The following is a 27,730-nucleotide window of genomic DNA, read 5'->3' as shown; positions in this document are numbered from 1 at the left end:
AAAAGTTTGAGTGATAGTAAATGACTTCCTATACTTACAGAACTCTGGCACTTCATGAATATTGATTTGTATCCATTCTCATTAGTTTTCTGTCAGTAATTGTCACTAGACTAATCAATCATTCATTCACTTTCAAATGCCAATATTTGCTAACATTTGAAAAATAAACAGTATTGACTGACTGTTTTCCATAAAGGCAAATCAAGCCCAGTGTAGAAGAAAGTCTCAAATTGTTCTATATATTACTGGGATAAAAGCTTCATACTTTTCATAGCTCTTGACTTTCTTATACCTCCAGTTTTCATTTTCTTTCTCAGGTTTGACAGTGCTGGTGAGTGCCAGCAGTGGGTCAAGGCTGCCTCTCGACGAATAGACACATATCCTGTTCTGGAAAGGATATGTCACCACTTGTAAAGGTGAGAGGATAGTTCAGTCTCATTGTCCGCACAATCTTTGGCCTTTCTGCTGAAGTTGTTGACAAGGGGTAGGTTGTGGCTATGGTTTTGTAATACAGACAGGCAGGAAGGTTAAGCAGTTATGGCACTTGCCTATGGCTTGAGAGACATGGATTCAAATCTCTACTCTCCTGAAGGCTTCCTGTGAGACATTGGGCAAGCCACTTAGCCTCTCAATGCCTCCTTCTTTTATTTGTAAAGAGTGCATTACAGCACTTCCCTCCCTCACAGGGCTGTTGTGAGGACAAATACATTAAGAATTGAGAGGCTCTCACATATGATAGTAATGGGGGCCATTTAAGTACTTAAGGGAGACTGGAACCACCAAACTCATTACGTATAGACTAACTATGGCTAAAAAGATGGCAGTAACTGTGGTAAACAAACGCTTCAGCCAAATTCAAACCATGGCTTAAAGGTGTAAAAGGCTTCATACATCATTCTACTTCCAATTCTCTGAACTATGCACTCTCCCTACATCCAAGTATTAACTTTCTTTCTGCTTAGTTTTTGTTTTTGCTTCATTCTGTAATGTAAAATCTTTACAGAGGCAAATAATATAATATTTTTACATCATTAATATTTAATTTTGCTTCTGTATTATAGGCAGAGCTGGTAGCCCGACATATAGTTAAGTTTACCTAACACTTTCCATTATATGAACCTGTTTTTCCCCTTAAACTGCTTGTATCTTTGTCAAACTTTAATTGTTCAGGTTGAGCTTCTGCATGCCAAGTGTCTGTTTAAGTCTGCTGCTGCTTCTTTTTTTTTAAAAGTTTCAGCTAAAGTGGTTTACAAGAACAAGGTACAGGGACAATGGTCATTTTGCCCATGTTAAAAACTTTTAACAATCATTTAGTTGAGCAGGACACACACCTCCTTTTGTGAGGGGAGGGGAGGAAGAGCTTGAAATTTGGCAGGGGGTGTTAGAGATATGCCTTTGAATGAAAATCTGCTAAAATGTGACAGCTATAAGCCTCTAAATAATTGCAGTTTGCACATGCTCAGGAGAGACTCAGAGATTTTAGCTGGCAAACTCTAAAGATTCTGTCCACACTGGGAATGCTCCATATCTCAGGACTGTGGGGACTTAGCAGAAATTTCCATGCCACTGCTGCCCCCACCCCAAGTGTGGAGATTAGAGACCCAGCACATCATGGTGGGGTTGAATGCAAGACTGACTTTATTTCCTGTTTTACCTCCTTGCTCTGTGACGCACCTCATGGCAGCAGTAAACATTCACAGCTAACAGCACACCAAGGACCCCTGAGGCAGAGGGCACAGGAACTGAAAGCAAAGAGACAGTCACTCCTGTGCTTGTAGTGCTCCCACTGCTGACACTGTCTCCAGACTGATGGAGAAGTAAGAACAGTTTGATTGAAAAGGAGGAGAGCAGCATATTGGATGAGTGGGTTGCAGAAACCACAGGGTAGGAAGAGGGAGCAGGAGATGGAGGGTGGGGGCAGCAGAGGAAGAGCAAGGTAGGAGCCATCGAACTGTGCAGTGGATTGGAGTGGAGAGGAGGTGATGGGAACAGGAGATGGGGGAGGTGACAAACTTGGATAAAAGCAGAGGGAGATGGGAATATGCTGGGCACATGAGGAAGAAGAGCCTATTCTCACTAGAATTGAACCCAAGAGTTCTGCGTCTCTACATTCCATATCTATCAGCAACGAGTTGTGAAACCCACTGGTTAAGTGTTGTCTTACCCCTCTTTGGCTAGTCCACATAGAGAACTACTTCATTAGGTCAAGTAATAGATATCCGTGCTGTGGATCTAAAGGTTCCGATTCTGCTGCTGACCCAAGCTGAATGTCAATATAGTTCCACTTGATGGAATTTCTGGGAGTTTTTTCATTATATTTTAATTAAGCAATTACAGAAAAAAATATGTCAAAAGAACATCAAGGTTGCAGAATTAAGCACTGAATAGTTAGGAAATGCTAGAATTAATTTGGTCCCGATGTGCATATGCATAAAGATACACATCTTTAATTATATGATTGCCTACTATGGTTTTCCGTAGGACTCCTGCCTCATTCAGTGCACAGGATGGAGCTGTTCTAGGGGTGGAGCAGAGTTGTACAGTGAAGGAGGTTGTTGTTTGTAGAGCCCCTGCCTCATTTGTTGCAGAATTTGAAAGGTGTGGAGTGAATGAGGCAGGGGATTGCAGGAAGAGAAAGGATGGCTTCATGATTAAGAAAATGGAATGCCACCCTGGATTCTATACCTGATTCTGCCGCAGAGTTCTTATGTGATGCTGGACAGGTCATTTAAACCAACCTTTTCACAAGTCGTTACTAATTCTGTGTTCCTCATTTTCTGAGTGCACCAGTTGAGTACTCTGAAGCTAGCTTTGCAGAAGGGCAGAGCACTCGTGACTATACCTGATGTCAATTAGAGCTGTGATTTGAACAAATAAAGTGTTATAAAAAGCTAAATTCTCTGAAAAATCAGTCCAGAGGTGTGTTAAGTTGGACATTTAAAATTAGTGGACGCTTTTGACAATTCTGGCCTTAATCCCTATGTGTCTGTTTCCCATTTGTAAAATGGAAATAATACTACTACCTACTCTTCCAGAGGTGCTGTGTAGATAAATTCATTAATGGTTGTGAAGATCTCAGATACTGTTGTGAAAGCACCATAGAAATCACCCGGAGGAAATGAATAATTTTGTGTTCAGTACAAGGTTTGGATGGCTTGCATTAAATAAGGCCTGGGGCCACACATTGGCTGGGGAGGATAAAGAAATATTGAATTATTACCCATTCACTGAATGAGGCAGGTCCTGTGGAAAAACTAGTATGTGATTATGTAATTAATGACTGTATCATAATGCATACACACGAAGGAGCCAGATCAGGTTTTGACAGGAAATCTTAATTCTGGCATTTCCTAACTTTTGAGTATTTTGCTTTGGAACCTTAGTATTCCTTTAGTGTAGTTTTGGCTATACTTCGGATGTCACCTATAAAGCTAGTATAACCTGAGGGGAAAGGTCTGATACACAGTCATAAATAAATACATAAGCTTTCGTGAGCGAAGTGAGCTGTAGCTCACGAAAGCTTATGCTCTAATAAATTGGTTAGTCTCTAAGGTGCCACAAGTCCTCCTTTTCTTTTTGCGAATACAGACTAACACGGCTGCTACTCTGAAACCTATAAATAAATACAGTACATCCAGAAAATTGGTACCTAGATACTTCATCAAAGTCCTGCTTGAGTCACCTTTTCAGGAAAAGAAAAGAAAGTTTTAGAAAAGTTTTCTTTCTCCACCTGGAAGGCAAATACTGGCTAAGGCCTAGGAGACAGTGAACTGTAATATTTGATTAAATGAATTAACTTGGGTAGAACTTTACTCCAGCACTTGATCTCTGGATTTATCTGTGTGGCTGAAGGATAAGATGCAGAATTACTGTGCTTAGATTTCAGTTTTTGGTTTTTGTTAGTTAAAAACAAACAAGCTCCTTTTGAAGCAAATTACTGTTCCCACCAGATGAGAAAGCATCTTTGGATGCTGTACAAACAGTTGCCTAGGGCTGCAGAGCAGCCTTTAGCCTATGCTTGGATCATGGTGCACACCCCATCAGGCAGGATTCACTACCATGGTACAGCCAGAGCTGCGATACCAACAGAGCAAGGTCCCCTTCAATAGACCAATGACAGGTTCGTGGACACTCACTGAAGAGTGGCCATACCTCTTGCCTCTACCCCCCTCTCTCTCTGATTGGGACCAATAGCGCCTTTGCACATGGATGCTGCCCTTCAGCTAGTCAGTTCATTATTGGCTTCTTGGGAACCTCTCTTATGAGCACCAGGCCTTTGGTGACATTACCTTTGTTCTTTGGCAATGCCTACACTGTGAGCTAGGGGTGTGATTTCCCAGTGTATGTACATACACTCACACTAGCTCTCACTAAACTGGCATTACTATAAATAACAGTGTTGCGGTGGTAGCACTCCTCATGACAGCGGAGGCCCGTTGAGGCATGCCGAGTACATACCCACTAGTTTTAGCAAGTTGGAGTGGGAGGTGGTCTCTGGTAAGCTTGTTAGCATGCTTGGAGGTTCTTCAATTGTTTTTAATATTTTTATGTGATGCTTTCACCTTAAGAATAAATGTGCTTGATTATAAAGAGCTGTGTGGTGACTTGTGATTATTGACAATTACAGCTGTTCATAGCCTTTGACGAGAAAGCAAAGTGAAGAGGTTGGCTTGTATAGGCAGTCTGGCTCACTGGGAATATCATAGTGTATGCAAGGAACTGTTCAGCCTCGAAAAACCCCAGTCAGGAGAGAGAGAGAGAGAGAGAGATGTAGGCCTCCACTCAAGAGACATAATGTCTGAGAAGTGTGGAGTCTAGAATGTGTGCCCTTGAGCCAGGCTTAAATTCAGCTGGAGCCATCCAGAGCAGAGCGCCAGTAAATAGTTTCAAACCCGCAGGAGCCCTGGTGCCTCCTCACAGAGAAGAAGCCCCAAGTCCCAGTGCCTCCCCACGGTGCTAAAGCCCCAAGACCCCGAGCCCCACAGCTAAAGCCCAGACCCCCGAATGGGGGTGTGTGTGTCATGGGGAGCTCCAGGAAATAACACTGGAATGGGTTACCTAGGGAGGTGGTGGAATCCCCATCCTTAGAGGTTTTTTAAGGCCCAACATGACAAAGCCCTGGCTGGGATGATTTAGTTGCGGTTGGTCCTGCTTTGAGCACGGGCTTGGACTAGATGACCTCCTGAGGTCTCTTCCAACCCTAATCTTCTATGATTCTATGAAATGGTTTCTGAAAATTTAAGCTCTTCCCTCAATGGACCAAGGAGGGGGAATACAGGTGCAGCTGCCCAGAACTGTGACACACAGTAGTGGTTTTTTTCAGAATAAATAATCAGGTATATTCCATCATGTATCCATCTCCCATAAAATTTCTAGCATGTCTTTGATGGTTAGAAGATGATTGATCAAAGAGATGTCTCTTTGTAAGGATCCAGTGACATTTCAGCAGGACACTAGAGCACAGCAAGAAAACAGTAGGAAGCACATAAGGTGAAAATATCTGTGACTCATATTGCATAAAGACTCCAATATTAATCAGGCATTTGGATCTTCCTGTTGATGGCGTTGCTGTCACTACATTAAAAAAATCACATTTAGACCATCTATTAATGAGTACTCCACAGTCTAATTTTGTTTTAACTTCGTTCCAGCAAAATTCAATGAAATTTTCTTTCGTGGAACCAGAGTTCACACGGTCTCATAGAGCAGCATCTGTGGCTTTCCTTTTCCCCCAGGAAATGCTAGGGACAGGTCAAACTACCGCAGAGCAGGAATGTTAATCCGACTCTGTTTCAGCTCTGCACCTGTCACCCCAAGAACTCACACAGAATGTTACACAATAGCTGGCAGAGATTCAATGTAGCAAAAGGTCATTGATTACTGAAGAAAAATTGCTGAGCAACAGTATCCTGCAGTCAACCCACCATGCCCTCCCCAAACCCCAACAACAACAACTAAACAACAACAAAAACTAACCTTATCTGGCCAAGAGAACAAAAGTGGTCAGGAACCTGTTGTAACAAAGATTAGCAAATACTGTAAATACAAACAAGTAAATCAGATTCTGCTTTTGTAGGCACAGACACTTACTGTGTTTTATTGCCGAAGGGTTATACTAAAGAAAACACATGTCTCATTGGTAATAAAACATCTGGGCACACACTATTTTGGGATTTCTTTGTTGTACAGCACTGAGCACTTTTTTGGCACTAAACAAATAATAAATCTCTGTCCACACTTCTAACGTGCCTATCATCATAATACCTAGGGGCTGCTTAAAGGCTATAAAAGCCAGTGATAACTGCCCAGGGGAAAATTAATTCCTTAATTAACTCCTAATATGAAGTATCCTATTGAAATCAATGGGAGGTGTTAGGATATAGATATTCAGGCCTGTCTGTAAAGGCCTATACTCTAAGAATTTAGGTGTATTCTTATCACTTGTCTAGTGATAGAGGTATAAAAGAAAGAATCAAAATCACTGTCTGCTGGTGTAAGGGCCTTCTCTTACTGTGACAGTCTGAGGCCCTGTTCTTTGGCTAAGCAGCAGAGGCAGCCATAAGCTGGGAAGCAAACAGTCACATCCTCACATTCCAAACTAGTCACACTGAAATAAGGTGCTATTCGGCTGTTAGGAATACAATCCTGTCCTGATAGTTCCTATCACCTCCAGAGAAAGGGAAGTGCCTAGAAAATGTAAAAGGAAACTTAGTTTGATAGCATCCTGTCTGGCAAGAACTCACTTATCAATAGCTGGGATGTGAAATCCTCACTTCTGTATTGTCTTGTCATTATAGTTCCCACTTTGCTGTTGTTTGTCTGTATAATCTCTGTCTGGTTCTGTGATTGTTCCTGTCTGCTGTATAATTAATTTTGCTGGGTGTAAACTAATTAAGATGGTGGGATATAATTGGTTACATAATCATGTTACAATATGTTAGGATTGGTTAGTTAAATTTCAGGAAAATGATTGGTTAAGGTATAGCTAAGCAGAACTCAAGTTTTACTATATAATCTGTAGTCAATGAGGAAGTGACTGGGTGTGGGTGGGGGTGGGCATGGGCATGTGGGTGTGTGAGATGGGAACAGGGAATGGGGGTAAGAAAATTGGAATCATGTTTTGCTAAAGGGGGAAATGAGAACAGGGAATGGGAGTAAGGAAATTGGAATCATGTTTTGCTAAGGGTAGGAATGGGAACAGGGACACAGGTGTAAGGCTCTGTGGTGTCAGAGCTGGGAAGGAGGATACTAAGGAAGGAAACTGGAATCATGCTTGCTGGAAGTTCACCCCAATAAACATCGAATTGTTTGCACCTTTGGACTTCGGGTATTGTTGCTCTCTGTTCATGCGAGAAGGACCAGGGAAGTGAGTGGGTGAAGGAATAAGCCCCCTAACAGGAGGCTCTCTGCTGACTTCAATGATCTTTGGATCTGATCCATTAGGTATACGCTCCCCTCCCCCCTTTTTTAAATTTGTATTTATTCTCTTTGGGTACTTTGGGGAATGTTTTGTTATGCATCCGATGAAGTGAGCTGTAGCTCACGAAAGCTTATGCTCAAATAAATTGGTTAGTCTCTAAGGTGCCACAAGTCCTCCTTTTCTTTTTGCGAATACAGACTAACACGGCTGCTCCTCCGAAACTTGCTATAAAGATGCGACTCTCAGCAGGTTGTGAAGAAGGTAAGCATAGGAGTGTTTTTAACTTTCTTTTGGAGGTGTTCCAGCGCCTAGGGCTGTCTGTAGAGAAGTCTGCACAGATTTCCTGTCCTCCTCCATTGATATCTGTACACCCTCACTCTGACTGTTGTGGAATACTGAAGCTGCTTTGGTAGGTCTTTCAAAAGATATGTGGTACTTGAAGTAGCTTTGGACTAAACTCCCATTCTCTGCAGTAATAAACAAGGAAGTAATGATTTCCAACATTGGAAATCATCAAGTAGCCAGTCTTATGCTTTGGTATCCATCAAGGATACGGAGTCTGAGATACGGATACAGGGAGGGAGAAATAAAAGGAGCTAGTGTGGAGAGTGGCGCTAGGTAATTGATGGCCACTGCAAGGGAGGAAGGAGGGCAAGGGGTGGGCAGTGGTGATGCTGACAGAGGTGCAGTGGCAGTGAGTGGTTGCTATACTGAAACTCTGGCCGGATTCGGGTGGTAGAGGGGTTATATGGATGAGCAGTGCTGGATGCAGAAGATAATGCAAGAGGCGACCACCATGAGGGGGAGTGTTTGTGGGCCATGGAGTTAACAAAATGGCTGGACCATAGTTTTAAAGGGTATTGCTATGTGGCAGGGGCCATTTCGAGTATTAAAAATCCCAGTCTTTTTCTCCAAATGTGCTTTTGTATGAAGACAAATTAGGTAAAACTGCTGGATTTCTGTATGTGGGAAACCCAGATTGGGCACCCATTACCTCACTAATCATACTTCATGGTAGTAGGGTATTGAGCCATTTTTCCTTTAAATGATCGTTCTAATCCAGTCCAGGTCAACTGTGATAGAAAGTTGGGATAAAAATGTATTGTGCTCCAATATACTGGCGAATATTCTATGTTTTTAAATAAAATTTATTGTTCATATGTGAGGCACTGTAGTTTGGTGGCTAGAGGAATAGAATGGACTCCAAGGTTCTATTCTCAGCTCTCATTAACTCAGACCAAGTCACAAATCTTGCTCTGACTCCAATTCCCCCTTTATAAAAGAGTGAAGACACTTCTCTAACTCACCAGGGTGTTATAGGGCTTAATGAAGTATTTGTTCTGTGTTTCTACAGCACTTAGCACAATGGGCTCCTCGTTCATGACTGGGGCTCCCAGGATACAAATAAAGAAAGAATAGTAGTAAATGAGCCAGAATTCACTGAATTTTGTATTCTGCAAATCCTGTTCAACCAACTCAGCTCCTCAGCACAAAAAAACTCAAAACAAACACATACACAAAAACACACCTGGGTTGGGGGCTGAATGAGGAGCCCATTGTGCTAAGTGCTGTAGAAACACAGAACACAAAGACAGTCTCTGCCCCAAAGAGCTTACTCTATTGTGAAGTTTTTGCAAACCATTAGATTCACAAATAGTGAAAAAGAGTGTTTGAGAATTTTTGACACAAATCACCAACGAAGAAATGGCAGATTATGGATTCTTTGTAAAGTGTCCGATATTGGTATCTGAGCTTCAGAAATTGCCAGCTGTGTCAGCAGTTACATTTAACAAGCTTTAATGTTAAATCCATGTATTCTCTATCAAACACATTTATTTAAAGCTGAATGTGTGTACTTGACTCGGTCCTGCAGACCAGTTTCAAAGCTTCATAAATTCTCAAATACTAAAGAGCTTAAATATGATGGTATAGAACCAAAACCCCCGTATTTGAGAAACATTTGCAAGCCCCCTCCTTTCCCTGCTGGTATTTGGTCAGATCTCCTGGAGTTTGATGTTGCATCATTCAAGTCAATGGGAGTTTTTACACTGAGTTGAATCGAGTCCTTGAAGAAGCCATATTTAAATCCAGATTAGTTTTAGGCTAGGTTTGGGTTTGTGACTTAATCAGAGCAAAATTTTGGGTTCATATTAGAAGGAGCTGAAATCTTGAGATTTTGATCAAGCACAGTAGAAATCTTATAAAGTAGAACCTTAGAGTCATGAACACCAGAGTTAAAACTGTCCAGTCAACCACACCCCTCATTTGGAACTGAAAGTACGCAATCAGGCAGCATTTTTCTTCTGCATAGTAAAGTTTCAAAGCTGTATTAAGTCAATGTTCAGTTGTAAACTTTTGAAAGAACAACCATAACGTTTTGTTCAGAGTTATGAACATTTCAGAGTTACAAATAGCCTCCATTCCCAATGTATTCATAACTCTGAGGTTCTACTGTAAAAACAATGGTTCTTGAAAGATTTTTACCACATCTGAAAAGGAACAAGAAAGTTGTCTCCTTCCTTCTGTGTTTAGATCCAGATTTAAATCACAGGGCTGGATCTGAGGATTCAAATCTAGCCTTTCTTCCTAAAATCTTCAAAGGTTAAGACCGAAGTTTCTGTATTTAGCCCATATTTAAACATTTAGGATTATTTTTCAGAAACAGTGAAATGAGGAAATGCTCTCAGTGGGTATTCTCACAGTCTGCATGAAAATTTTAATAGCATACTTATATTCATATTCTAACACTTGAGAATCTCATCTCTCTAAAATAATCACCAGGTGACTGATTATGATTAGAAAGATGCACGTCATGTCATTTTCTTAATAAATAAATATTTAAATAACAAAGCTTCTGAAAGTTCTAAGGCAGCACTGTAAAAATTTCACTTTGACTCTATTTGACCTCAGTCCTGTCAATAAAGAAACATCCCTGTGTGAAAGTTTCAGCATGGCATTCATGTTGTTGGAGAGCGGGGGAGGGGCGGGGGAGGAGGGATGGCATCATTTGTGACACCAATTGTACAGGAGCTCAATGTCAGATATTTGTAAACCAATTTAAACCCTGCCTTATAACTGGCTTAACCATGAAAAGAGGAACATTACTGTTTAATATTTAAACAAAATGTTTAATGTTAGAACAGTAACGTTCTTTTTCTGCATACTAAAATAGGAGGAAGAATTGTTTAGAGCAGTTTGGGGAGGAATAACTAGAAGTAATGGGATGAAAGTCAGGAAAAGTGAGTTTGGACACCAGGCAAAATGTCTCAACAACATGGTCAATTAGAATATGGAATAGTCTCTACCAGGGGTGGGCAGAAACTGCATCACTGGAGTTATTCATACTTAGTCCAGATGAAGCTGTTGAAATGTTCATATGGAACAATCTTCTGTGGGCAGAGGAATGGACTTAATGTTCTAAAATTCTATTTAAGCAAGATGGAAACTGGTTTGCATCTTTGATATTGGGTTTCAATTCCCCACCTCAAAGTCCAGTTTTTAGCAAGAATGATTAGCTGCCAGCAGAAGGCTCAGAAATGCTAATTTTAGTAAATGTTACTTTCTAAGCACAGTTGTCTGTCCATCCATCATCTTATGTTGAAGTCTGTCACTGAGGTATCTGAGCATTGCAGAGAAAAAGAGCTTTTCATCATTTAAATGTTGTTAGGCAGAATTAATAATGTTTTGTCTTCATTAACCTGTAAGACGGAAATTTTCAAAGCAATCTAGTGGGTTTGGACACATATCCTCCATTCATCTCAATAGAATGTGGGTGTGTACATTTTCAAGATTACTTTGAAAATCTCAGCCTAAATAAGTAGAATGGTTACAATGATCCCTGGGCTCTGCAGGGCAGAAAGCCAGGGCTCCGTTCCATTGTCCGTTATGCATTTGGATACCAAAACACACCCTTCTCAAATGAAGCCATGCACACCTGTGAGTCAGTGAAGTCTCTAAGATACATTCTAACACATAGGCCTATAAATCTGAGGGCAGTACTGATGAGTGCAAAGAGCATGCTTCTACGTATATCTAGACTTTTCTCCAAAGCCCATAAATATGATATCCTTACAAATTTAACTTGGCAGTTTCATTTTGCAGGAGTCCATACAAACACATTCTAAAGCCTCAACTCAGATCATTTTGCAACCTCTGAATTTAATTTTAATATGTTTGCTCAGCTGATTCTGACTTTCACCTGTTTTTCTGTCAAATACATAATTGCCTCTGGTTTGCTCTTAAGTGGTCTGAGGTATATGAAAGTTTGACATCCCTTTTGACAAATCCAGCTAAGTTTCTCGGGTTTGTGCTAAGCCTCTAAATTTAGGAGATTTGTGCATGGTTTCAGGTTTTATTACAAAGATGCAGAACATTACCAGAAATGGATGTTGGCCTTAATAATTACCACTTCATATAATTTTCAAATGCATAGCCTTTCACACAGAGAATAAGTAAGGAAAATGGTACAAATAAATAGGTATTGTCATAGATCACAACAGGATCTCGCTCATTTAGTCTATATATTGTCAATTTAGATTGTCAGGTCTTTGGAGCAGAGACCTGTATTATTTTGTGTATGTTTAAGTGTCTAAAATACTTTAGGTTACTGTGGCTCCAATTCGTCAAAGCATTTAAGCATGTGCTTAAAGTTAAGCATGAGTAGTTCCTTATTGAATAGGATTTAAGTGCTCAATGTTAAGCATGTAAGTGCTTTGCTGAATCAGGGCCTACATAAACAATGTATAACAAATAATAAATACTACATTGTATTCTTCAGCCCTTGTAACCTCCTTTCTTATATGGCATGTTGTTTGTGCATAGCCTAAAATAGAGCTACTAAACTTTCCCATCTCCCAGGAGTGGAGAAAGCCTAACTTAATGACTAAAAATCACATAAAAAATCTCATGAGAGGTATCATTTGTTGAATGCTTTTAATCTATTCCAGAGTTTGATCCACGGGTTTGGCACTGATAAGCACCTAAACTGGAGGCTTATTACCTTGGTTTTGCCAGCTGGGAGAAGGAAAGAGTTCTGCAATCTTGTGAGAGTTCCAGTGGCTCTTGCAATGGTTGAGCTGGGAATACATAAGAGCAGCTTCTCTCCTGATCTTTTAACAATTCTGTGTCCATTCCCATCCAGAACAGAGGAATGAAAAATAATGAAGGGAAGTAGGTGGGAAAGTTATTAAATGAACTTTTTTGATCCTCAGAAATGGATCGATTTATGTTTTAGATGATGGTTCAGGAGGGATGGAAGGTTCTTATTCTATCCAAACCATGATTGCCCTTCCTTCCTATTAGCTACCTTGTGTTTTTACTGGGTTATTTGTTCTATTGAGGTTTACCCTTATTTGTATTTGACAAATGACTTTTCCTCAATTCCCCCTCTATATAATATTATTGTCTCTCTCACGTTGTTCTCCTTCTTAATGATATAATATTTAGAGAAAGACAAAACTACCTTGAGCTCTGGACATGAAGTTATACGCTGATTTATGGGTGAGTCAGGTATTTATTTAGGTGGAGATTTTCAAAAGCACAAATGGGAGTTAGACATAGGAAATCAGATATTGATGAGAGCTACGTTTGAATTGTTTTGCACCAGCTAAGCAAGGAAATGCTCTAAACTGGGATTTTAAAATCCTTTCCAGCTGCTGCTTAGTGAGCAGAAGGAAATTTGTCAATACAAATCCTGTTATGGGACAGTGAAGCTAGTAAAAGTGTGTAAGAGGGATTTTTTTTACCCTTTATATATTTCTATATCGTTGCCCGTCTGCATTTCTAATGCACCATCACCATAGTAACGAGGTAGAAACACAGAGACTCATTCATTTCTCAGTTGCAGTGGTGTAAATCGTTCGAGTTAAGAGTGTTACTTTGGTGTAAATAAAAGGAGAATGAAGCATGCACAATAGCAAATAATGAGAGTCCCAGATTATGCCAGCTTCTGTCAGTGTAACTCAGGGTGCAATGCCCAGCGCAGCAGAGTCCACCCAGGGAAAAGGTGCTGCTGTGTATAAACCCACAATCCCTGTTCTGTACAGGGTGGGCATGCAGCTGTCCAGCACATCCCCAAAACTGAGCTCTGCTACGCCAGCGGGAAGCAAAGGGATATGACAATGTAATGCATTGCTCTGCTGGCTGGGCTTCTATAGAATTATATTATGTAAAGGGCAGCCCTGGTAGTGAGATGCCTGGTTGAGGAAGGTGGTTCAAACATTTTCTGACCACTCTTGATGAGGAATGAGCTGAAGTTGCTACAGAGACAGCGTGCAGAGGGAAGGTGGGGGCGTGTAAGTGTTTTCAGATTGTTTCCCCTCTTTGACAGTGGAGTAATCAGGCCCATTGTGTCATAACTTCTAAATCACATACAATAAAAGAGCATTGATTTTCCCTATATGGCAGCAGTGAGAAGTGAATGGGAAGAGAAGCAGAGAAGATATTTAATGTCATTGCAAACGTTCTTAATGCATACAGCAACCCATTCCTCTAGTTTTGCTCCTACAATTTAACTGTACATTACCTGAGTGCCTACCTGTGCCAAAAGCTTGCACAAATTCTTCTGCAAAAACTGTGAAGTACTAAATATAATCCACTGCCATGTCAAATATACAGTTCAACAAACCAAGATAAAAGAATGAACCATCTGTAGGGCTGAGTTTCCTGCCACTTTCCTCAGAATAATCAATTAAGCCCTTTTCCCATAGGTGAGATTACTCAAAATCATCATTTATAGGGCAGATAAGCACTGCTTTCTAACTGAACCTATCGGCAAGAGGAAAATGTATTTTCTTTAAGGGCCTTTTCCCTTTCTGGCATTCAGCTGGCTAATGTGGCCAGTTTCATTGCTTATGTAAAACAGGAGCTTCTTCAGAAAGAACTGATTTACTGGAATTTAAAAACTATAGTTAATATTATTTGCATGAAAACATTTTCAATTCAATAATATCTCAGCACTGCATATGGACTGCACGTAAAAGACTTGGAAAGAGAAAAGAGTAGCAATGAGGACCAGGTGATAAAAGGAAATAACTCAAAGGGTGAATTAGTCCAAGGAGGTGAAATGCCTATGCAGAAATTATTACTGTACATTTCCTACCACATAAATATTTTGTGTAGCTGGAACAGTATGTACCATGTGTGTACAACACCAGATATGCATTGTTATAGCTGCACATACTGTGTACATCAGCTTGTAGTTCAATGCACATCTGATTTGCGAAATTAGAGAATGGCCTTTTACTTTCAGAGAGTTCACAGCTCAGCATGTGATGAAGTAAGTGATGAAAATACATGTATATGCTATTGGCTTGCATTAGTGATGGAGAAGGTGTTTGCCCCAGCTAGAGGAAAACTTGCATTCATCTTGTGATGTTTAACCATTGCACCCTGCTGTCTCTGGCAAGTTTGAGTACTGGGGAGCTTCTGGCTGTTTCAGTTTCAGACTCTCAGCAGGTTCTGTCACACTCCTTTAAGAAAATGGAGCCAAGGAGGTGAAAGCACAGCATAAACATATGACAATAATGAACAAAACAATGGAGAGAAAATTGGCTATGCAGCAATTACCAATAAAAAAAGTTTTAAAAAAAAGCAAAGCAAATTTTAAAACAAAAAAATAGGTCAGGCTTTATCTTTTAGGAGTCTGCAGCAATGTAAATGACATCTGAAGGAAGTTTTATTTGAATTTCTCCAGGCAGTGGATTATTTCTCCAGTCAGATTATTCATTCCATTCCAGTTTCCAAGATGTCCCTCCAGGAGCATTTGCTGAAATAGCAGTTGGGTTAAAGTTGCAAACAACCACAATGTGACTTGCCTCGGAACAGATGAGGGCTGCATGCATAACCCCTGTAATGCATGATGCTGATAAGAATGTACATTTGTTTCACAGTGCCAGTTTTTAAAGTCTGTGTGATAAAAAAAATCTTTGCAAAACTATGGTTTTCCTGGGTATTTATGGAGATCTCTGTTACCTTAAATGGTGATCTGTAGCCGTGTTTTATAAACTGTAATGCAATGGATATTTGTCGGGTTGTACAGATTTGCTTCCGAAGCCACTAGCTTTGTTAAAATCCCTTGTTTATTCAAAACAATAATTAAGGTTCTGACAATGTTTCCACTGTATTGTAAGCCCTTATTTTCATCTGCAAAATAAATCTGCTCTGAGGTGAAATGTGAAGCAAAAGCAAAAGCTGGTGGTGTTTTTATTTTACAGATCTATTTAGTTATTTTTTTAAAAGCAAATTTAATATTTTAAGTGAACTTGATGCCCCTGAAGAGAGCTAGGTTGACATCCCTGGAAAGTGAAAACCTATGTTCCATTGCACAATGGGTACAACAACAAATAGTGCCTACTCCCTCCACACTGTACCTCACTACTATGGCCATGCCCTATGCCTTTCAGTCCCTGGCCTTGCTATTTTTACCTCTACCATGCGTGCCAATAGAGGGCGTGATTGCTTTGATGTGATCATTTAGTGAGTGGCAACTGGACCACCAAACTCATTTCATATAGCATAGCATCCAGCCATTGACCAGTGACAGCTTTTTGTCATTACCATCTCAGTTCAATTTGACTTATATTGGAAATGAAAGATTTTATATCCCATCAGCAAACCCAGTAAGTTTTCCAGCCATCTACTTGGTCACTTTATAGTTCTTTTGGTGAAAAATATGCCCAGAAATTGATTCTGTCAGTGGGCATGGATCATTTTAGCATCCTTAGACTCTTTGCACATCATAGCGTTTAGCAAAAAATGTGAGTGTGGACTCGCATCCAGGTGGGGGTTGGCTTTTTCTATTTTATCCTTATTGGAGGGCTTTCCCCTCCTTTTCCAACAGAGGACACATCAGAAGAATTTTGTTCAACCAAATGGTACACTGAAGAAAGAGTATCTGGAGGAGTCACCCTTGGGAAGGTGTGGGGGTGGGGGAGGGGGCGGAAAGGGGACGAGCCATTCTGTTAACTCAGCTTTAAAAGTGAACAAAGCTTACTTCAAAAAAATAAAATTCTTTCAGATCCTCTGTACTGAACACACTGGGTGAAATCCTGACCCCACAAAAGACAATGTCAAAATTCTCATTGATTTCAGCGGGGCCAGGATTTCACTTAATACATCTGCAATCTAAGGGCCCAGACCTGTTCCAGGATGTTCATGGTTATTCAGTGAATAAAATGGGGAAATGGTGGAGAAGTGATGCAACACTGCTTTTGCCTTTCTTCTAAATCTTCCCATCCTCCTCCATTTTTTTTTTAAACTGGGATTGCTGAGAAATGTGGGTAGGATCCATATCCCTCTGTACCCTTCCAAGTCAAATGCTGTAGCTGCTGCTACTCCTGCACCACCTCCTCCAGGAACACCCTCTGTAGCAATGTGCCTTCTTATCACTTGGTGTTCTTTTAATGGGAAAGTGTGAGGGGGTGGCTTACCATTTTGGTTGGCTGTTGTTAATTTTCTGTTAATGTACATAAGTCACTACCTTAAAAAAAACCCAACACCTTGTTTCTTTGTCTTCTGAACAACTGCAAGTAAACCATTCATTAACCCATAATAATAAGCCGATAACATGGTTTCCCAGCCCTCTAAAATGGATGCAACCTCTTTTCCCCTGAGGCATCAGGCTGCAGCAGAACAAGGCAATCAAAAGATTGGGTGGCATTGTCCAGAAAGGAAATGTAGGTGAGGAGTATATTGGTTGATTATCACTGTTTCTTTATGTTGGTGCCTAGTATGTGATAGATGCTTTCCAAGCACTTAAGGATTTTCCCTGATCTGAGGTGCACCACAACGGATGGTGTTTCAAATCTTATGGATCCCCCCATGGAGAGAGAAAGACCCTTCAACATAAAACCTATGGGAGGCTGTCACTGGCTACCTGCCCTTCTGGGGATGCAGGGGACCTTGCTGGTGCAAGGAGGAGCAATTCAGTGTAGATCTTTCTGTACCAGCTTTAGCGAATGAGGTCCCATGTGTAAAATGAGTACAGAACACTGTATGGCCCTAAAGCAAATAGTGACACAATACTGTGTACTTGATTTGGAGGAGATACATGGGGATTCACAGGACAAAGTATAATGGTTCCTTTAGATTTATTCCATGTGACACACAATGCATGTTTAAAAATTATCTACATTCACAAATTCAACTACGACAGCATTAAAGATTTTGGTATGGTCTACTAGGTAAGTAGCAAGGCTTTTAAAATGTTATTACATATGTGTTGTTTTCATTTAGATCATGACAAGTTCTTTAAAACCATTAAAGTCTGTCAGAGAAGTATTTAGACAAATTAAATATTTTATAAATAAAAATTAGAGGGACTGCTCTTTTTTTTTTTGCTTTTACAGCTACTCTATTAAAAAAAACTGAAAATTTGCATCCAACCCCCCCACATGATCTCCAAGAGCCTTACTTCAATAGGAGCCTACTCATTAGAGAAGAGTGCTCTGAATGCCTAGTTCATTGGTACTCAATCTTTTTTCCATATGATGCCTCTCCCCGCCCCAACCCCCCCCCCCGTATAGCCAGGGTTTAGACAGGAACCCATTCCTATTTAGCAGGATGGGGAAAGAACAATAATCATGATCCTCAGAGTGGGAACTTATGGTCTAGTTCAATCTCCTGAAAACGCCATGTTCTCTCTCACTTTATCTATGTCTATAGCTGTCATCATACATGTGATAGTGACATCCATGTGATATGTTGTAGAACCATGTGATGCATGCATTTAGCATGCATCTTTCACTGCTTTACCTGCACTCTACAATCCATCTGCTAACATTCCAAACCTCTGAACCACTGTCAAACAGTGATAATTAAAACAAACAAAAATCCAACTACGATAATGTTCTTCTTTTTGTCCCCTAGAGTGGAATTTCCCTGCAAAAATTACACTGGTCTGAGGTACAGAATGGGCATTGTTCAATCTGGACCTGGGTCAGTAACAGTTCTAAGATTCAATATCTCCTAAACCATCAGGGCTAGAACCAGGTGCTTTATACCACTGGAAAAGAGCTGTGAAAACCTACCTCCTAGTCGTGTAAGTCTTTTGTTTCTATTTCTGGTAGACATGAAAAATAGTATCAGTACAGTGTTTTAAAAAGTCCCTGATATCCCATTCCTGCATCAGGGGTTCTACTAGCATGGACCCCTCAGCTTATACAAAGTCTTGTTGATATCAGCAGGGTTACCTACAGCTGCAGGGCTCCATGCAAATGGAGCCTAGTGCAGGATCAGAGCCTCAACTAGTTTCTCTGTAAAATATACTAATTACAATTCATGATGATGTGATGTGACATGAAGGTGTATTGAAGTGTCCTGCACAGCTTAATCTTAATCTAGTGAGTCAGGTACACGCACACATACACATGAGTCCTCCACCTCATAAGCATTAGTTTAGCTGGAAGTATGAAGATTTTAAGGCGGAAGGCCAATCCTTAATTCCACACCAACATAAGTAGAATTTAACCAATTTATTTGAGCATAAGCTTTCGTGAGCTACAGCTCACTTCATCAGATGAAGTGAGCTGTAGCTCACGAAAGCTTATGCTCAGATAAATTGGTTAGTCTCTAAGGTGCCACAAGTACTCCTTTTCTTTTTGCGAATACAGACTAACACGGCTGTTACTCTGAAATAAGTAGAATTGTAGCACATGTAGCATGCAATTGCCCTGGTAAATGATTGAATTATCTCCAGATTTGGGCAAAAGAAGTGAATTAGGGGTGGGGTGGTTAGTTTACTGCCTACAAGTCTGGCACTTAATCTTTGCAAAACTTAATTGGTGGCAAGCAATAAAAATGTTTTGCATTCTTGTGCCCCTGAACAAACAGGATATTTTCACTCACAAATATGTTTTTCATATTGGTGTGTAAATCCCAGAAGATTTTCTCCTTCAATGTAACTTTAGTTTCCAGAACAGATCATCCGCCTGGAATGTTCCTCACACCAGGCAACGTGAGTATATGCTGTGTGCCCAGTCACTAGCGCCTCCAGAGTATCCACATGGTAACATTTTAAAGTGGTGCATGGGTGAGTTGTCAGAAGGCTTCAGTTTATGAATGTTCTATAGTTCCCAAACTGTCAAAAACTCCCACCGCGGGGGGATTTCTTGCCCAGTGGGACACTCCTTGCCCAGTGACCTGCACACCATCCCATCTATCAAGGTCAGGACTATGTCCTCCGATCCTCCCAACCTTACCTTTATTGTGTTGGTTGACAGGGGAACAATGATAGGAGCATCTGATCAGGCAGGACCTCTCCTAAGTGGCCACTATCCTATCTGTTAAATTTGGTGCAAGCACCAGGTAAGCACCACTGCCCCAAAGTCTAATAAATGTCTGTAAGGGGAGGGGCAGCTAATGCTTACTCTTTACTCACCCAAAAGCTAGTAGGTATCAAAAATGACTCCAGCCTTGACCCTGCACCCACTGAAGTCATTTGCCAAGCTCAGCTTTACCTCAATAGTGCAGGATTAGGGCCTCTCTCCATAACTCTTTTGCATTTTAGCTGGTGCAAAATGCGTAAGTCAAAGTCTAGTTATTCATGATCCTTAGCTGATTGTCCACAGGTTTTGCTAGAACCTTGATTTCAAGTGGGCTCAGGGTTCCAGCTGTAGATTTTGCACAGCCCTAGCTGTATGCCCCTAAATTTGCATTGCTGACAACATGCTTTGCATGCACACAGCCACTCATGATGCAGCCCTTGGTGGCAGGTTGGCGACATTCATTCAGGTGATTCATTGTAAAAGCCTCTTTTTGCTGTTTATTTTTCTAAACAATCCATTTTTATATTACCTCTTTCTAGACAATACAAGCCATTACTTTTTTCCCCCTCCAGAGGCAATTTTGCAGCAAAGTGTTCCTGCGAAGAAAGCAGACTCGGTATGAAACATTGCAGCTTGTTGTTGTGGCATGTTTATGTATGTGTATGACACACGTTTTCCCCTGATGACTGCTGTCATATCTGCTCAGTTTGATAGTCAAAATAATGTTTTTATTACTTTATGCACTACAGATTAATCTGAATTTAAGAGAATCAAGCTGACTTTGTTTGCCTCATTCAACATCAGCAATATCAAGATATCAGAAAACTCGTTCAGTTTCAGGAATGATTACTGTTCTTTAAGATGTAAGAGGCTGATAGAAGGCAGCTTGACTTTGACTAAGCTAAATTGTCCCTGTAGGGCTTATAGTGGCTCTGAAAAAACTTGAGAGGGAAGTCAGGAAAACTCAAAAGACAGTACATATGCACAACGTCAGTTCACTAACTTTTCTTTTCTTTTTTATACCAAATACCAAGTTACAAAAGGAAGGTGAACAGGACAAATGTAATAGATTCATCTGAGTCATGACTAGAAGTATGTGAAATATTTATAATAAAATGAAAAATGACTTGAAACTCGAGGTTCTTCATGTGCTACTAGGTATTGAAAACTTGGCCCATTTATGTGGGAAATGTCACTAAATCCCCATAAAAATGAGTTGGGTTGAAAACTGCCCCTTTTTCCAAGCAAAGGTGACTTTTACATTGTAAACATGCAAAAGTAAGCATTTTTGTGCAAAAATGGGTATTCCAACAAAATGTGGAGGTGGAGGGAAAGCAAACGGGGGGTTGGGGTGGGAGGGAAGGATGCATGTGTGCAAGGTTATGTGAAATGAAATGGGGAAAGTGTGCATGCAGATTTCCCATGGTTTTTTTTATCAATTTTTTTTTGTTACAGCTGAAATCCTGACAGTTTTTTAACACAAGCCTCTCCCATGCTCAATTACACTCTGATTAATCACTGTGTCGACTTTCCTCTAAAATGGTACCTTATTGTCACTGATCAACCAGAAATGAGACAGAGAAACACAGATGGGTTTCTTGTTTCCACGGTCTTGAATGTAAGTCTCTTTCATCTCGTTATTGTAATATGTGATGCAGGGAGTGACCTTGCTATCTTCAAACCCCATTAACTAAACCAAGAGAGGGATGCTTTTCAGTGCCATTTTGGAAATCATATGAGGAAACTTTGACACTGAATTAGGGTAATACTAACTTCAGATTGCTTTAAAAAAATAGAGAAGCATCTTTGTAAGTGACCCTGGATATGAAATATCAAAGGGGTCTGATCCCAACCATTGGAGCATGAGAGGGAGCTTTTTACCTACAGTTTGAAAGACAGCTGTATTCAAACAGTACACAGGAACATTTGCTGCCTCCTGGTCTTTTATTGAAATATATCAGAGTGCAACGTACTGTAGTGTGCATTTTTTAACCTTCTAACTTGCATCATGATACCTTCAGGCATCCATTTTACCTGCTTGAAGGACTCAGGAGCTAGAATCAGTTTAGGAAAGTAGAAAGCTTGAAACATGGTTAAATCAGTAGGCTTATGAAAATGAGCTCAATATCCTAGTTTGCTGCTACTTGTCAATTAACAAAAATGTGGTCTTGGGATTGTGTTGGAGGGTTGTTTGTTATCCAATACCATTTTCCTATGGCTGCAGATTAGAGAAATGAATGCATTTGTTTCTTTTTTTGCATTATTTTCCAGCTGAAAAAAAACCTTTCTTGTTAGCTGTCGACAATGTCACTTCCCCTTTTTCCTGTGATGGGTTTCTACTGCTTATTTTGAAACAGAGGTGATAATTAATCTTCCCACATTCAAGCATTGCAAACATATTTCAATTTCAAATGAGATAAGACCCATGCTTGAAACGCCCACACTTACAATTTTAGATAGCTTTGTACCACACATTGTAACCGGCCTGAATTTTCTTCATGGCACTGACATTATCAACAATGAACTTGTAAAGCTTTATATCTAATTGGCAGCCTCTACACAATTGATCACAGACTCATATGGGATCTGGAGGGTTGGAAATGCACAATGCAGAAGAAATGAAGGGACTGGTTTAGTATTCACCTGCTTGTTGGACTCCCTCTTTCCTGTGTCCATACACTTTAGGCTGTTTATATTCATGCGGCTTACTTACGCCATTATTAATTCAATTACATTGACTGCCCGTTAAACTGAGAATTAACTTCAAGGTCATGTTACGGATTTTTAAGAGCCTTAAGACTGTGACGCTCTCCCACCTTCGAGAGAGAGTTACATTTGTTCTCCAGCATTCTTTATGCTCATGCCATGGTTTATTTGTTGCTAGTCATCAGCCTGATATGTACATTTGGATGATGCTAAGAATTCAATGAAAGGTTCTAAACAGGGCTGTTAGGCAATTTTAAAAAAAGAATCGTGATTAATTGTGATTAATTGCACTGTTAGACAATAATAGGATACCATTTAAATAGTTTTGAATGTTTTCTGCATTTTCAAATATATTGATTTCACTTACAATACAGAATGCAAAGTGTACAGTGCTCACTTTATATTTATTTTTATTATAATTATTTGCTTTGTAAAAAACAAAAGAAATAGTATGTTTCAATTCACCTAATACAAGTACAGTAGTGCAATCTCTTTATCATGAAAGTTGAGCTTACAAATGTATAATTATGTAAAAGAAAACTGCATTCAAAAATAAAACAATGTAAAACTTTAGAGCTTCAAGTCCTACTTCTTGTTCAGCCAATCACTGAGACAAACAAGTTTGTTCACATTTGCAGGAGATAATGCTGCCCGCTTCTTGTTTACAATATCACCTGAAAGTGAGAACAGGCGTTCACATGGTCCTGTTGTAGCCAGTGTCACAAAATATTTATGTGCCAGGTGCACTAAGGATTCATATATCCTTTCATGCTCCAACCAGCATTCCAGAGGACATGAGTCCATGCTGATTACGGGTTCTACTCGATAACCATCCAAAGCAGTGTGGACTGACGCATGTTCATTTTCATCATCTGAGTCAGTCAGATGCCACCAGCAGAAGGTTGATTATCTTTTTTGGTGGTTCAGATTCTGGAGTTTCCACATCACAGTGTTGCTCTTTTAAGATTTCTGAAAGCATGCTCTACACCTCATCCCTCTCAGACTTTGGAAGTCACTTCAGGTTCTTAAACCTTGGGTTGAGTGCTGTAGCTATCTTTAGAAATCTCACATTGGTACCTTCTTTGCATTTTCTCAAATCTGCAATGAAAATGTTCTTAAAATGAACAACATGTGCTGGGTCATCATCCAAGACTGCTATAACATGAAATATGTGGCAGAATGCGGGTAAAACAGTAGGAGACATACAATTCTCCCTAAAGGAGTTTAGTCACAAATAAAATGAGCATCATCAGCATGGAAGCATGTCCTCTGGAATGGTGGCCGAAGCATGAAGGGACATACGAATGTTTAGCATATCTGGCATGTAAATGCCTTGCAGTGCAGGCTACAAAAGTGCCACAAGAATGCCTGTTCTCCCTTTGTATTCTGTGTTGTTATTTAAATCAATATATTTGAAAATGTAGAAAAACATCCAAAAATAGTTAATAAATTTCAATTGTTATTCTATTGTTTAACAGTGCAATTAAAACTACAATTGTGATTAATTTTTCTAGTTTTAATCCTAGCATTCAGGTGTGCCAGTCCCTGATTTCTGTTTATTTACACATCTGCTCAGAACCTCTATTCGGTTTCTGACTTGTCTTTTTTTATTCTTCTTATTATAATTTATTATTTGTATTACTGTAGCACCTAGATGTCCCAGCTGAAATCATGGCCCCATGGTGCTAAGAACTGTAAAGTCACATGGTGAGACAGTCCCCACCCTGAAGAGTTTACCATCTAAGAGCCAGATTCTAATACACCTTGGGCTGGTCTACACTAAAGCTGTAATTTGACCTAAGTTACGCTACTTCAGTTACATAAATTACATAACTGAAGTCAACATAATTTAGGTAAACTTACAGCAGTGTCTACACCACGTTGTGTTGATGGGAGACGCTCTCCAGCCAACTTCCTTACTCTTCTCGGGGAGCTGGAGTACAGACGTTGACAGGAGAGCGCTCTCCCATCGACTTAGCAGGTCTTCACCAGACCTGCTAAATCAACACCTATTTAGCGTTAATCACACAGTGCCGATTTAGCCGTAAGTATAAACAAGCCCTTACTCATGTTGGGTAGTATATTATACCACAATAAGTCTGTAAATCTCCCTTGTTGCAATTTCAGCCCATTACTACTTGTCCTGTCCTCACTGGATAAGCAGAAAAAAATTATATCACCCTCCTCTTTTTAGCAATCTTTTGTATACTTGAAGACAGTTATAATGATCCACCCCCTCTGTCTTCTCTTCTTCAGACTAAACAAACCCAGTTTTTCAATCTTTCCTCATCGGTCATGTTTTCTAGACCTTTAGTCATTTTTGTTGCTCTCCATGGGACTTTCTCCAGTTTGTCCATGTCTTTCCCAAAGAGTGGTGCCCAGAACTGGACACAATATTCAAGGTGAGGCCTTATCCAGTGCTGAGTAGAGTGGAAAAATTAATTCCCGTGTTTTGCTTACAATACTCCTGCTAATACAACCAAGAATAATGTAACTGAGAAAATATCTTCAATTTTAGAGTTGTTGTTAATTGTTTTATCAGACTTCTGTATACCAATTTGTTGATTTGCAAAAGCACTTTATTAAAGAAATAATAAAAATAATCAATATAAAGAGCTTTTGCAAGTCCAGCTTCCCTTCCTTTTCTCTTCTGCAAAGAGTTCTTTTCTTGTTCCTATTACTATTATTTTGCTGAATACCATAGGTTTGCCCAGGCACAAAAGGCAAGAGGGCTGGGATAAATAATAATGTTGACAATATTTTGCACTTATGAAGCACCTGATGCTGTCCACTGAAGTCAATGGATGTTTAATATTACAAATATTATAGACTGTGATCCAAGTGCTTCTCAGAACCCTGGGAAGTAGGGAAGTAGTATTATACATCTTTTATGGACTGGTAAACCGAGGCACAGAGCTATTAGTAAATTGTCACGGCCACACAGAGCTGAGAATAGAACACAGGAGTCATGATTTACTAAAAAAAGGAAAAGGATGGGTATGATGGAATGACTAAAAGTGTGGCAGTCTTGGGAACAAGAGAGGCACTATTGCCTTCATCACAATGGGGCAGATCCTCACTGAGTGTCAATTGTCACATCAACTCAAATGGAGTTATGACAGTTTCCACCAGGTGACAATGCATCCCAAGAGTTTCACCCACAAACTTGAAGGATCCCCAAACAAGGTGCTCTGAGGAATGGGAGAAATAAAACACTGAGGAGCTAAAACTGCTGAGAGTTTAGAGTTTCTTTTCTTTGTTGGAAATAATTTTATGTATTTATTTGGGATTAGCTTTCCTAAAGATCAGTTGTGGTTTTTAATTTACAGTATTTGTTTACAGCTACATAAGAAAACAATGACTGCCTCAAACACCATCTGCTTGCATTTTCCCCCAAAGGATTTTGCATATTTTCAGCAAGAAATGAGTCTAAATATCCTGCAATTTTCTCCAAAATGCTTCATAATTTTACAGCATCCCTGATAATGAAGTACAGTATGTGCCCTTTTAATAAGCCAAAATGATTCTGAATTGCAGGCAGAGTCTTCCAAAATTGTGAATACATAACATGCTGCTGAAAAGAAGATGCATTTTCTGCCTGAGGATAGAAGAAAAAAGGCTGCAGAAGGAATTTCCTTTTTAGATTGGAATAGAGAGTCAGGGACTTTTGCATTGAAATAGGGAGTCAGAATCCACAAGAACAAAGAGGTTCAGATTCTAGTCAAAAGTGTCAGAAGTGAGCTGGTGAAGCCCAGGTTTTAATAGTGTACAGTATAGGAATGATTACCAACTGATATGCATCCCAGTACTGGTGCTTCCGGCCTTTGTGACTCACCAGTCCTTAGACAACCTTAAGATCCTCCTCCCAGTTTTCATGATGAGTCTTGATACTCTATGCTGGTACGCGACCACTATCCACCTCCCATTCACCTGTACATGCCCGAATATTCTATGGGTATGTCTATACTGCATTGTCAACCCAGATCTCTGAAACTTGGACTTGGAGTTTCTTCGCCTGCCCTGGAGCATCCACACTGCACTGTACATCTTGGTTCACAGTTGCTGGACCTGGGTCTTGGAGCTGTGCTAATGCATCCATACTGCATTACACAGACCTTCTGACATTAGTCTGAAGCTTGAGCTGCATCCACACTGAAAAATGACAGGGTTTGGACCTGAGTCTTAGTCTGACTTGGGTTCTGAACCCCTCCCCCACAAAGAGAGATCTAGGACCTGGGTCCTGAGTGCTTGCTGACCTGAGTCAGACTGGTCTGTGTGTGGACAGAAGTGGGGACTCGGGCTCAAACCTGAGTCAGAGCCCAGGCTTACTGCACAGTGTAGACTTGCCCAATGGGGCTGGGAACATTCAGACACCAGTCTTGTTGTTTTATCCCATGTTCCAATGAAAGTCAGGAGTTACAAGCAGTTGAATGAGAAATGGTGCCTGATCCAACAGAGGTCTTAGTTGGATAAATTTGTACAAATGCTCAAATATGCCCAGTTCAGAAAAGCACTTAAAAACATACTTAACTTTAAGCACATGAGTAGTTTGATCACAGTGGGACAACTCATGTTCTTAAGTATTTAGTCAGGTCCAGGCCATTTGCTGGGAACTACTGATCTAGATCAAGTTGCCTTGCTGAGTCTTCTGCACACAATTAGCTGCAACCTGAGATTTCTCTCTTCAAGGGCCACATGTTCAGTAACTACATGAATGGAAGTCAACCATTACTTATTTATTATTTATAGAACCAAACCGAACAGGGCACCTATTTAATGCTCTAGGCACCCAGACAGTTAAAAGCACAATTACTTGCACACAAGAGAAAACCCGCAGTTAGCCCTTAATGTGGAACCAAACACCAGATAAAACATACTGCACAGATAAATTTCAGAGTAACAGCCGTGTTAGTTTGTATTCGCAAAAAGAAAAGGGGTACTTGTAGCACCTTAGAGACGAACCAATTTATTTGAGCATAAGCTTTCGTGAGCTACAGCTCACTTCATCGGAGCTGTAGCTCACGAAAGCTTATGCTCAAATAAATTGGTTAGTCTCTAAGGTGCCACAAGTACTCCTTTTCTTTTTGCACAGATAAAGTAATTGAATACCCATCCCACATTAAAGACCTCAGGCAGCATTCTTCCAATCCTCTAATGCCTCCCTTAAAATGATGAACCTTTCAGCGTAACCTTGAACTTCTACCGTTCTGGGCTATATTGGCCCCAAGGGAGGAAGAACTTTCCTAAAGAAAGGGGCCATCCTGGAGAACTCTTTGCCAGCAGTCCCCTCTAATTTATATCCTGAGCGGGTCATGCTTGAAAGCCTCTGCTGATCACAACT

At 40.2% G+C, this 27,730-nt stretch overlaps 1 long non-coding RNA gene across 1 annotated transcript; it reads left to right on the top strand.

Annotated features, from left to right (window-relative positions):
* Positions 1 to 316: 316 nt before the first annotated feature.
* LOC311521221 lies at positions 317 to 15,500 on the top strand. Its single transcript, XR_014711826.1, has 3 exons — positions 317 to 416; positions 7,618 to 7,681; positions 15,114 to 15,500. It is a non-coding gene; the product is annotated as an uncharacterized lncRNA (long non-coding RNA).
* The last annotated feature ends 12,230 nt before the right edge of the window (positions 15,501 to 27,730 follow it).

Source organism: Lepidochelys olivacea, assembly GCF_965140295.1.
Source record: "Lepidochelys olivacea isolate rLepOli2 genome assembly, chromosome: 5".
NCBI classification, from domain to species: domain Eukaryota; kingdom Metazoa; phylum Chordata; order Testudines; family Cheloniidae; genus Lepidochelys; species Lepidochelys olivacea.
Note: the sequence above shows the minus strand (reverse complement) of the source record. Positions and strands in the feature narration are given on the sequence as shown.